The sequence below is a fragment of the Delphinus delphis genome, chromosome 7 (assembly GCF_949987515.2).
Source record: "Delphinus delphis chromosome 7, mDelDel1.2, whole genome shotgun sequence".
NCBI lineage: Eukaryota > Metazoa > Chordata > Mammalia > Artiodactyla > Delphinidae > Delphinus > Delphinus delphis.
This window is the reverse complement of record NC_082689.1, coordinates 35,426,785-35,439,384: the sequence shown is the minus strand read 5'-3', so window position 1 is coordinate 35,439,384 and position 12,600 is coordinate 35,426,785. Positions and strand designations below refer to the sequence as shown.

The following is a 12,600-nucleotide window of genomic DNA, read 5'->3' as shown; positions in this document are numbered from 1 at the left end:
ACACATATTGTGCTTCCAAAGACCGTATTGTTTTGTAATGATAGCAAAGGATTTTTACCCCCAGAGCACCTGGAAACACATTGTAATTCCCAGCCTCACGTTTCACCCAAATTGTTGTCTGGATGATTGTGCTTGTTAGGGCTGTTATTCATCGATGGCACATTTGGAAACAAAATCTCGAGGTTGTCATGGGTCTGCACGTATTGACGGAGTTCTCAAATGCCAAAATGATAAACACCGTGCAGATGTTCCATGGGACAGTAACCCAGCCTGTCTTTGACAGTTTCACATGCAAATGACTAAACACGTCAGCTCTGGAAATAGATGCTGCAGCACGGGTTCACTGACTTTTCTTCTCATGAAAAAGTTAGGGCCAAGATTAATTAAAGCCAAGAGCTGGTTACTTTTTTTTTTTTTTTTTTTTTTTTTTTTTGCGGTACGCGGGCCTCTCACTGTTGTGGCCTCTCCCGTTGCGGAGCACAGGCTCCGGACGCACAGGCTCATTGGCCATGGCTCACGGGCCCAGCCGCTTCGCGGCATGTGGGATCTTCCCAGACCGGGGCACGAACCCGTGTCCCCTGCATCGGCAGGCGGACTCTCAACCACTGTTCCACCAGGGAAGCCCGAGCTGGTTACTTTTAAAGACCCCATAATGATAACCATACCAAAATGTTTCTTGCAATTGCAGAAACTCTCTGTGGGGAGCCAGAAAGTAAGAATATAAAAATGCTTAGATGGAATTCTGTAGCCAGAGGCCATGCCTACTGGCAGACCCTTGCAAATATTTATTGGACAGATATAGTATTTTTGAATGAATAACTGAATGAATGAACAAATGATTGAATGATTGGAATAACTTCTCTAGTTCTGTGTTGGCCCAGTTGGTGATGCACCATGTGATGAACAGTAGTGCTAGCCCCCAAGTATTGGGGATTTACATAGGGTCCTAGCGCTCTGTAGAGTGCTTCCTACACCTCTCCTTCTCCTGAATTCCTCACAATGACACTACAGAGCAGGTAGTTCTATTTCTGTCTCAGAAACGTGGGGACTAAGGAAGATATGACATGTCAGGACCAGAGCCCAAACCCAAGTCTGCTGGATTCCATAGCCCGTGTTCTTAACCCACATCCTAGAGTGCTGCTTACTTAACAAGAGGTCACGTTCAGCAAAAGGTCACTGTCTTTTCATGGTCTCAATTATAATTTCCTCAGCTACCGAATCCGATGTTACTAGATTTGGAAGGTTGCTGAGAGATCACTTGGCCCAAGAGCCCTCCTGCTGTAGGTGGAGAATCTGAGGTTCTGCCCACGTCTGTGATCGTTTGGCCAACCTGTGCAAGTGAGAGGCAGGTCTGGAACAGGTCAGCTAACCCTTGATCTGACACTTTCCCACCTCACCTCACTGAGGGTAAGGTCAAAATGGGAATCATGTAAACTAAAATAATGAATGTGGATCCTGCATATTTTTAAAAAATCACTTAAACTGACACCACAGTAGAATCATCCTTGTGCACACAACTCCCTCAGTAAAAATAAACATTAAGAGGACAGATATATGAGAAGTACTTTCCTTTAAAAACATCATTAAAATGGTGAGAACATGACGAATGTGCAGATTGCACAATATCTTCAGTGAATATTGAATGCGGTCTTTTACAAAATCGATGTGTATGCTGCTTGTTGGTTCTTGACAGTGGGAGAAACTGACGATATGTCATTGGTTAAAGTTAAAAGCAGGAGTGAATTTAAATATGGAAAATACCAGCCACTAATTCCCTCTGATTTTTCACTCTGAACTGCGTAAACAGGTCTACTCTACCCTCTGTTCTTTCCGGCTCTTCTTCCACTACTCTAACTGAACCCCTCAATGGGACCAATGCAGCTGTTCCCCATCAGGCTACTTCCCTCTGGTCCTTCCACTCACGGTTTCTAAACCATGTGTTTGTCTAAAATGCAGCCTTTTTCTGCTCCTCTATGGGAGACAGTTGCTGGCTCCTCATTGATCTAAGATCTTTTGCATTGCTTCTCAAGTCATCTCCTTCCTCCTGCCTCTCTCCTTTATGCTCCAGAAACATAGTTGGTAAGGACTCCTCATCTATAAATGACCATGGGTGAAATTCTTGGGTGGTTTACCAAGTTACCCAAAGTTACAAATCACAAGAGGATCAGCCAGGACCTCCAGGCCCCCCTCCAGCTCTGGGATCCTGTGACTAGACAGAATGCACAGCTCACAGCCACCAAGATGCTTATGGAAGAGTCATGTTAGCTTTAAGAAAAGCCAAGAAAGAATAAGTACTATAACCAATGCCCTCCACACTTAATGCTGAGCCAGATTCCTGAGATGACAGCTGTTATCTGTCTGCTTGCGACTCAGCCCACTGGTATGAGCAAAATGGCAAAGGACACAAGGGCAGGTTCTTGAGGAAATAGTGGAGTAAACTGTGGTGGTTATTAATTTTGCCTGTTTAGAAAGCTCTCCCACCTAGGGTTGCCAGATTAAATATAGGACGTCTTTGTATTTGCTAAGTCTGGCAACACTGCTCCCCATCCACCCCATTTTTCAGTTAATAGTTGCCATCTCCCTGGCCACAGGAATAAATATATGCCCAATTCCCATTCCAACAGAGGCCGGCCCAAGTCGTGTACACATAACCCAATTAGGGCCAGAATCATTTCTTGGGGTGGAAAGACACCCTTTGGCCATGGCTGCTAACTTGAGGTTTCTGGCAGCCATGCCCCCTGTTACAAAATAATGAGAGTAAAAACACAAAGAGAAGCAGCGATAAGCAGTGAAGGAAACAGACACAGAACACTGGTAGCTTTGAGTCCCAGTTACAGTTTCTGAGACCCTGGTTGCTGTAGCTTTTCCTTCCGTGCTGTGTGCTCCCTATTGCAGTTGTAGGAACTGGTAAATTCCTTTTTACTCCATTGACTTGATTTGAGTTGTGTTTCTATTACCTGTTCCTGAAAGAGCTTCTGACTCATACATAGAGAATTCTGATTCTTTTCCTTAAGTAACACATAGAGAATAGAGAAGGGCGTACAGGATAGAGGTGTATGATACCATGAGCTAAGCTTCCCTCTTATGCATTTGTAGATTTAGGAACCATTTGTGGCAAGTATTGAATCCCAGGCTCCTTTCTCTCTTTTGTATTGTCTTCTTTCCATTTCCCTACATCATAAAACCAAAGACCTCATTTTACAGATGAAAAAACCTTAAACCAGATGAAGTTAAACAACTTGTCTTGGGGATCACATGGTGAAAATCCAAGTTTCAAATCAATTATTGTGTATTGAGGTTATGGAAATTAATTTTAATATGAGCCTAAGATAATCAAAAAAAGAGAAAGACAACTTGTATGTCTAAAAATCTAATGTAGTCAATAGGGAAATGTAAATGCTTGTGTTGCTTTTATGATTATTGATTGTAGCAAATCACAGATTAGAGGGACTGACTGTTAGTGAATCTCTTGGCAGTTATGTCTGTGACCACCCTCTTTCTTCTGCTATCAGCTCCTGCTGCTTTGCCAACTGGGCTGGGAACATGACCCAGGTCTGCTCAGTCATAGCATAGAACTCAATCCTCCTGGCTACAGGAATGGCTCTGGAGATGGGTCATTGCCTGAGAAAGAAATAACCAGTGACTAAAGGGTAGTATAATCAGACTCCTATCCTGAGATTTGGTTTTTATTAGAGCTGATGGGGAACACGTTTCCCTCTCTGGTTGATGAACTGTGGGAATGTGTGTCTGGAATGCTTTGCACCCATTTCTCCTACCATATGGGAAAAATCTGTCTGTAGTTGGAGGAAAAAAAACCCAAAAAACAGCACAAAGAGAGAAGCAGAAACAACTGACCAACTTGGTCTTTATGACTTTTAAATCCCCAGATCCACCCATTCCTGAGGTCATATCCATCTCTGCCCTTTCTTGATTAATGCGAGCCAAAAAAATGTCTTGTTTTACCAAAGTTAATTCGATGGAAATTTGACACTTGAAACTAAAAAAGGGACTTCCCTGGTGGCACAGTAGTTGAGAATCTGCCTACCAATGCAAGGGACACGGGTTTGAGCCCTGGCCCAGGAAGATCCCACATACTGCGGAGCAACTAAGCCCGTTCGCCACAACTACTGAGCCTGAGCTCTAGAGCCCACAAGCCACAACTACTGAGCCCACGTGCCACAACCACTGAAGCCTGCGTGCCTAGAACCCATGCTCCGCAACAAGAGAAGCCACCACGAGAAGCCCACACACCACGAAAAAGAGTAGCCCCTGCTCACCACAACTAAAGAATGACCACCCTCAGCAACGAAGACCCAACACAGCCATAAATAAATAAATTTATTAAAAAAAAAAAAGAAACTAAAAAAGTAGTTTTATTTCATTTGTGACACTACTTTTCTTTGTTGGCATGGATTATTGAAAGTTGCGTGCTTGTAATTTTCTAAGTTAATAATGATCTGGTAAGAGCTAACAGAAAATCTAAGGGTAAGTTTAAATTCAATATGCATTTTTGGGGAAAATGTTATACCAACCACATGCAGTATTTAAAAATAAGTTTTAGGGCTTCCTTGTTGGCGCAGTGGTTGAGAGTCTGCCTGCCAATGCAGGGGACACAGGTTCGTGCCCCGGTCCAGGAAGATCCCACATGCCGCGGAGCGGCTGGGCCCGTGAGCCATGGCCGCTGAGCCTGCGCGTCCAGAGCCTGTGCTCCACAACGGGAGAGGCCACAACAGTGAGAGCCCCGTGTACTGCAAAAATAAATAAATAAATAAATAAATAAGTTTTAGCTTTAGACTTTGTTGTTAAAAATAAAAAACCTTAAGATAGAGGAAAATATATGAGAAGTATTAGAATATGTCTTAGGGTAGGGAAGGGCTTCACAAGCAAATCTAAAACCCAGAAACCAAAAAGGAAAGTATCAACAGATCTGACTGGGGAAATATTTAAACTGTTGGAATATAAAAGTTGCTATTAACAAAATTAAAAGACAAGTGACAGAATGGAAGAATATGTTTGCAAAATATATAATTTATAGTGAGTTAAGGTCCATAATATATAAAAGGTTCCTACAGGTCCATATGTGAACATAACCCAAGAGGAGAATAGACAAAAGTTATAAATAGACAATTCCCAGAAGAAAAAAGAGAAATGCTCATTTCAACCCATTAGTGCAAGGAACACAGACAGGACATAGAAAATTTGAAAAAAATCAGAAGATACAGCATTTCCTTTGAGGAAAGCCCCCTTTGCCTACAATTCCCTTTCCTCCTTTGCCGGTCTGGAAACTCATTTGTATTTTCCCAGCTCAGGTCCAAGCAGAATCCATTGAGTTCTCCTTCATGCCTCCAGTATACCTTGTGCATGTATCTCTTATGACCCTCAGTCACTGCATTTGTTGTATGCTTACCTGTTTGCTTTCTCTCATTGCCCAAAGGCTGCATCCATCACTTGGTCTTAGTGATGAAAACAATCTCTTTGATTTCCTGATATCTTACCGAATATGTGTCCATAGAACAGATATTCCATAAATGTTTGGTAAATTAATAAATAACAAATAAATCTTGGATCTTCGTGGACACTGTTTGAATCAATACCTACATTTTATAGGAAAGTGTCTTACTTTCATTTTGCCTCTAGATGTTGACACATCTTATTTTACTCATATGAGAAAGGGAAAAAAGTAACAGAAAATTCTGTATTTAATCGATTCTAATTTACCAATTTTGGGTGACATTGCCATGCATATGTCAACTGGATTATTATTCCTGGTGGTGTGACAACACAAAGGCAATTCCTTGATGTTTCCGTCAGCAAGCAATTCAATTGTCATTTGAGAAAGAACAATCCATTCTGGCTATTGAATGAAAACCTTCTCTTCTTGTCATTCCATGAGCTCCAAGAAGCACCAGCATGAAAACTTGTAGAAAAAGTGTCAGTGGCTTAAGAGATGATCCGGCATCTCCAGCACTTTTGATGCTCAGAGGATATTGTGTAGGAAAAACATGGCCATCAGCAATTATGAGTCAAAAAGCAATTCAGGGAGTCAGACTCAGAATGTGAAGAAGCTTAGAAATACCTTAACCATTTTTTCACTCATCTCTCCCTTTTCATAAATGCATAAGCGTTCTGTAAAACAAAATCTGTCTCCATCTTAAAAGGCTATCTCAATAAATGTAAAATAAAAATTCTAAGTAATGCAAAAGCATTACATCGTAATTGTATAGTTGAACTGGTAGTGTTTTTTTTTTTCTTTCATAGTGGTATACTCCATAATGGTACATCTTGCAGTCATTGACAGATTTGATAAAATATGGTAACAATAACACCTAATATGTATTGAGCCCTATTTTTCCAAGGCACTCTCCGAGGCACTTTATGTGCAAAATCTCGTGTAATTGTTATAACAACTCTATAGGCAGACTATGATTATCCTCATTTTACAGCTAATGAAACTGAGAATTAGAGAGGTTAATTACTGGCAGAACTAGAATGTGTGAGTGAATCAGAGCCTAAGCTGTTAATCACTGCATGAAGAAGCAACAGCAATTTCTTAGGGCATGTACATTTTTATCATGCCTCAGATTTGGTGGAAGATTTCCCAGGTACACAATAATATATTTTAGTGCCTGTCCTGTTAAAATTATGAGAAAGTCAAATTAAGCACGTGCGAGCATGTAGTCATGTTTATAAATAATAAATATGAATGTCTGTTACAAACGTGATCTGTCAAATGCCAATATTTGTTGTACAATGGGAGATGTGTTTGTAGAGCTGTATGTACACCAACCAGTACAACTGCGACAAAGCACCCTCTGAGGTGACAGATTCAATCAAGTCTTGTCCCCTTGAGGGTGGCAGAGCAGAGCGCACCCCTCTCTCCCCATCAGAGCACCTAAACACCAGCTGCCGTCTTACATTTCAATGGCAGCTCTACTGTATTTTAAAATCTGTACTTACAGTAGTAGCTCACAGAATCAGTTGAGTAGTAAATAAGTCGACTTAGAAGTGTCTCCTAATAATAAGTATAAAGTCAAGTTAAAAAATGCCGCAAATGGGAATCAGCTACTAAACCTGTATAAACATAAGCCATCTGGAAGGAATCAGCAATCTTAGCTAAAAGTGAATTAGCTCTTAAGATTTCTCTCCAACCTTCTAGGAGACTTGATCTTATTAGCACATCATTTGGAAAACTGCTTTATTAGCCATAGAACATCTTCCCAGATGGTAAAAGTCAATAGAGAAATAAGTTTGAAGACTTTTCATGGGTGTCAGGAAAAGCTGTTTGCTTAAACTCTTACTTACATAGTATTCTATTTATGAACATCTTTGTTGAATCGATATTAGAACGACAGCTTCATCTGAAAGTTAATTAGCTTGGAGGTGAACACATTTCTATGTAAAGGTATTATCTATCATGTTTTAAAAGAATATTGCTTACTTCTCATTTTATCCAGTCTGCGTCTCCTCCAATACCATCCATTTTAAGGTAGAAATGCGAGTTTGTATTTTTTTCTCTTCACATAACTTTCCTGCTGGTGGGTCTCTAGTGTCAGTTGCAGCTGTCTTCAGACTCGGAAGGTACAGTAAAATGAGTGGTTGCAACCGGTGGCAGGGTTCTTAGTACTTTCTGCTTCAAATTCTGTTAATGCTTAACCATTTGTGTCACCTAGAGGTGGATATTTATTGTTTCTGCAGTTCTGGGAGAAATGCTAGGTCTTGGCCATGGGCCTTTGGAAACAAGGGCCTGGGTGTTTGCATCAGGAAGGACATGGCTCTGTGTGCTTTCTTGGTGCATTTGAACTTTGCCAACAGTACTCTGGAGGTGGGATTTCTGTTTCCTGGCACTCGTTCCCCTCCCCTCCCCTTTTTATTTTGAGGAAGGGGGAGGGCCAGGATATTCTGCTCTCTTGTTGCTAATCAAGAAGGAATTTTTCTCATCTCTTTTTCTGTAAATACAAATCTGTGCTAGTTACTAGGGTGTCAAACAGCCAGAGAATTTAATCTGTAACAGGTTTAGGTATAATCCTATTAAATGGTCTTCTGTGTCCTTTGAAATTTTGATTAGCTGGGGAACTGCCCATGTTGAAAGCCATACAGTCTTGAATGAAGGGAATTTGGCTCCTAGCTACAGTTGGCCAGTAGGATCATGTTTTTTATTGTTGGTTTTGGGATTTTTTTTTTTTTGCCTTACCCAGGATCATTTCTCTTCACCCACTATTCTTCTCTATTTGAGAGTTTAAAAATCTGTGTGTGGGCTTCCCTGGTGGCGCAGTGGCAGAGAATCTGCCTGCTAATGAAGGGGACACGGGTTCGAGCCCTGGTCTGGGAGGATCCCACATGCCGTGGAGCAACTAGGCCCGTGAGCCACAACTACTGAGCCTGCGCGTCTGGAGCCTGTGCTCCGCAACAAGAGAGGCTGCAATAGTGAGAGGCCCACGCACCGCGATGAAGAGTGGCCCCTGCTTGCCACAACTAGAGAAAGCCCTCGCACAGAAACGAAGACCCAACACAGCAAAAATAAATTAATTAATTAATAAACTCCTACCCCCAACATCTTCTTAAAAAAACCAAAAAAAATCTCTGTGAAAAGTGAAAAATCTTCGTCAGTAAATAAGAGAATAAATCAACTAGCATGTATCAGACTAAAAAAGCAGTCTCCTCATTGGTTTTCAGTGTAGCAAATACTTCACAGTCAGGGACTTCGTCTGTCTTGTTGATGACTAAATCTCTACTTCCTAGAGTAGCAGCTGGCACACTGCAGGCATTTAATAAATATTTGCTGAATGAATGAATGAACCAATGACAGTTATTTGGCTAAACCTGAGACATTGACTGTAATGTGCTAAGGATAATTGCCTAATTTCTTTATTATGATCATGTATGAACAGGACAGGCTAACATAAATGTCTTTCAAACCACAGAAGTGCTAGAATGACATTTCACTATCGTAAGCAAACAGGTTTCTCTCTGTGGGAATACCATATCCATGTTTGGTAAAGCCAAGCTACATGGTAAAGGCAAATGAATCCTCACACGAATCCATCTTTGCAGTTCTTCCAAGTTGACTAAAGGATGTTTGCACTGTCACACTGCTCTGCTATTTTATTACTTGAAAGGGGAAGCATCAAGACTCCTTTGTTTTCTGCAGGTGCATTAGGGGTACTTATCATGCCTGCTGCTCCCAGATAGTGGTTCATGGTGCACCCTCTTCACTGTGACTTCAAAATCAATGATAAAGAATCGGGTAGCATTTGATTGTGTGCTGGTTACTACCAGCCTTCTCGATGATGGAAAGGCTTTAGACAAAGATGGTAAACTAAGAACTCATGTCTATAAAGACAATTTGTTTTTTTGTTTTATTTATTTATTTATTTATTTTTGGCTGTGTTGGGTCTTTGTTGCTATGTGCCGGCTTTCTCTAGTTGCGGCGAGCGGGGACTACTCTTCATTGCCGTGCGCGGGCTTCTTATTGCGATGGCTTCTCTTTGTTTTGGAGCATGGGCTCTAGACGCGCGGGCTTCAGTAGTTGTGGCACGTGGGCTGAGTAGTTGTGGCTCACAGGCTGTAGAGCGCAGGCTCAGTTGTTGTGGCGCACGGGCTTAGTTGCTCCGTAGCATGTGGGATCTTCCCGGCCCAGGGCTTAAACCCACGTCTCCTGCATTGGCAGGCGGATTCTTAATCACTGCGCCACCAGGGAAATCCCTATAAAGGTAATTTGGAAGGAGGGGTGACAGGCTGGATCCTTTCCCCTTTTTATTATAACCTTTGCTCATTTTTATTTTCCTCTCCTTCTTTTACTCGTTTCCATTTTTGTCTCTGCAGCTTTTATTTCTTTGGTCTTCTTTTTTTTCTTCTCAGTTTCTTTTTTTTAAAAATTTAATTCTGAAAAGAACTTTATTAGCTTTATCTGAGTAGTCCTTCAGTCAGTTGTGTTTATATCTTTTTTTCTACCGACAAAGAATTAAAAAATGGTTTCTCTTCCTGAATACCATGTTTAAAGATTTTTTCTCTTTTTGTCTACTAAGTTTCCCTTAGGTAAACATTCCTTCCTTCCTCCTGACCCTTTAAAAATTCATCAAAGATATATAATCACCTCTCAGAGCTTCTGATTGGCATGACATAGTGAATGTTGTTATCAATATTCTGTTCAAAGTAAACAATCTTGAAAGTTGGTCTTTTAGGTAACTTATGAAGTAGAAATCTAGGTGACCTTGCTGACTAGTATACAAGCTATGACAAATTATTTTAATTAGATCTACCTTTACCCCATACAGACTGAACAAAAAGAAAGGAGATTGTGGTTTACACAACAAGATAGTCATGACTGAGTAGTTAAAGGAAGTAAATCATATATTTATATTACTATATTGAAGTTATTTAGCATAAGTAACTCATCTTATTGCAAATCTGATGCTACCTAGTGACTTTACATTGTTGATGTTAACAAAACAATGATGACATTTCCATCAGGGAATCAAAAATAAACGAACAAGGGCTTCCCTGGTGGCACAGTGGTTGAGAGTCCGCCTGCCGATGCAGGGGACACGGGTTCATGCCCTGGTCCAGGAGGATCCCACATGCCGTGGAGTGGCTGGGCCCATTAGCCATGGCCGCTGAGCCTGCGCGTCCAGAGCCTGTGCTCCACAACGGGAGAGGCGACAGCAGTGAGAGGCCCGCGTACCGCAAAAAAGAAAGAAAGAAAAAAAAAAAAACGAACAAAAATACACTCAATAACTTGTCCTATAGAGACCATATTAGAAAATTTTAGTAGCTTGTAGATGCTGAATTAAAGGTTTGAGAATTATGAATCGCCTTTTCTTTATTAAGCTAATATATTAAAATGTTTACTAAAGTTTCATAATCATTAGAGGACTTTTCTGAATTCAGTTATAGGGCTAGAATATATTTCTGAGCAATTAAAAACATTCACTTATATATAAAATATGCTTACATAAACTTCTAGATGCGAACAATGTGTATTGAAAACAGGAGTCGAAAGTTACTTTTGTGTCTTTCATAATTTGCTGGCTCCATCACTGAGAGGCTAAGTGACCTTATGAAATGCCTTACATTTTCCACCAAATTGAGCAATTAATAGGCAAAAATTCATACCTGTCTTGCACAAATTGGGAGGTGGAGGTGGTATGTAGCACAAGAAGTAATTCCAAACAGAAATATATTAATTGAATAGATATGTTATTCCAGCTTAAGTCTAAAGGATAGTGGTAGGCAAGGCACTGGATATAACCGAACGAATTCTATTGGTATGTTGTATTCATTTGAGTCTTTAAGATTGGAAGAAAGAGACTGGCACCAATTACTCTTAGTAATGAGGATTCGTGGTAAGGAGACAAAGGAATGACTATCTTCTTAGCCACCCAGATACTCCTTGTTCCAAACGTTCCCAAACAGAAAAAAACACCAGACAAAAGGGGAGGCTCTTCTACATTTGGAATGCAGATTGACCATGTGACCTACTTTGTAATTAGCATCTGCATTTCTCCAAATTAAAGATATGATGGAGATGCTTTACCCCATCCTATACAGAACTGCCCTTTGGGCAAACTTTCAGGTCAAGCTGTTTCAGAGGCAGTTGTCCTCTCTAGGTAGAGCCCATGCACCAATCCATGGCTGTATTGTTGTGGCTAGAATGGCCAGAATGCGAAATGCAGGCAAATACCTCTTGATACTTCAATTTTTTCCCTAGCAAGAAAGAGTGACAACAGATGATCATTTGGAAACTTCATGGTTTATTCAATACATGTGTGGGCTGAAACGAGGCTGGATAATTTCCCTCAATTATCTGGATGAATCAGGCAAAGTTGTTGGTTCCTAACCTCCAAAGTGAAGATAATTATAGCTTAATAGACTGTCTCAGAAGGACAAAAGTCTTGGATTTTATTTTCAAAATGATAGACATCTATCGTGTTTGAATTGTAAATGCAGATTAAAATAAATCTCATTTAGTAAAAACCGAAAGAACTGTTAGGAATATACTTCCCTTATCAGCTTCCCTCGGTTTCCTTATCTGTAAAATGGGGATAATGAGAGAAGCTACTCAGATGGTTGTTGTGAGAACTAAAGGAGTTAATACAAATAAAGTACTTAAATTAGTCCCTGGCATGTGCTAAGCACTTAATAAATGTTGGATTATTATATTGTTATTAATAATTGCAAATACAGATAAACAATATTGTACACAAGAGAGAAAAATAAAAATTTCTGAAGAAGGTAGGTATTCTGACTCTGTTAGATAATCTATTAGAAGGGTACAGGTTTCTCAGTTTCTTTTTTTAAACTGAGACTGGAAAATACTTTGCTATTCAAAGTGTGTGGTCCATGAACCAATAGTATCAGCCTCACCCGGGAGCTCATTAGAAATGCAGAGTCACAGGCCCCGCCCATACCTGCCCACTCAGGACCTGCCATCTAACAAGATGCCCAGGTGATTCCTATGTACATTAGTGCCCATTTATTTAAACATAAATCCTGTTTAGGAGCTAATTTTTTCAATTGGTCTTTGTTTTCAGGTTATAATATTGAATGGTATGCTGATATGTCTATTTTATATCGCCCATAAAAATTAGACTTTATGTTCTT

General features: G+C 40.4%; 1 protein-coding gene across 1 annotated transcript in view; it reads left to right on the top strand.

Moving 5' to 3' along the window:
• Positions 1-10,490, top strand: part of MAIP1 (matrix AAA peptidase interacting protein 1) — a 95,765-nt gene extending 85,275 nt beyond the window's left edge. Inside the window, exon 7 of the transcript XR_009520124.1 lies at positions 10,471-10,490. The gene's annotated coding sequence lies outside the window, so the exon portion shown is untranslated. The remainder of the gene's footprint in view (positions 1-10,470) is intronic.
• The last annotated feature ends 2,110 nt before the right edge of the window (positions 10,491-12,600 follow it).